Below are 655 nucleotides of genomic sequence, written 5' to 3' on the forward strand. Positions count from 1 at the left end.
CACTGCTGAGGGGAGCAGCAGGCGGGTCAGGAGAGGTCTGACTTGCCATGTGGGTCAGCTCCCTGGCCAGGGATTGAACCTGCGCTGCAGTGGCTGTGGACAGCTTCACAGCACTGTGCTACCAGGGAGGCCCCATAAATATTTGCTTTTTTAAGGAAAAAAGATAAGATATTATCACACAAGTGAAATCTTATCTCCACTCCCATTAAATCTGTTAAGAAATTGCAAATATTTTTCTAGAAATATTCTATGTGTATATACAAATAGCAAACTAAACACACAGTACTTTTTTTTTTTAATGTAATGCTACACCACAGAAAGTCCACAGTATCACCTATGTCCGCAAACGCAGGCACCCCTCTATTCTATCTAACAGCTGCATGTTTATCTATCAAATATGATACAAGTTTATTTAACACATCCCAGTGTCCAGTATTTGTGTTATGACAAAATTCTAGGAACATTCTTTTACTATTATTATTATTCACCTACAATTTAATGCTATAAATTCAACCGTAAAAGTGTGCACATTTAAGCCAGAAAGAGAAAGAAAAGTATCAGATGGTTTCACTCATAGCAGGAGTATAATGGACCAAGCGAGAAAATAACAAAAATAATGAACAACCATAGACCAGAGACATTTTGCGGGGGTGGA

This window comes from Condylura cristata, unplaced genomic scaffold, assembly GCF_000260355.1.
Source record: "Condylura cristata isolate star-nosed mole 26May11 unplaced genomic scaffold, ConCri1.0 scaffold00032, whole genome shotgun sequence".
Lineage (NCBI taxonomy): Eukaryota > Metazoa > Chordata > Mammalia > Eulipotyphla > Talpidae > Condylura > Condylura cristata.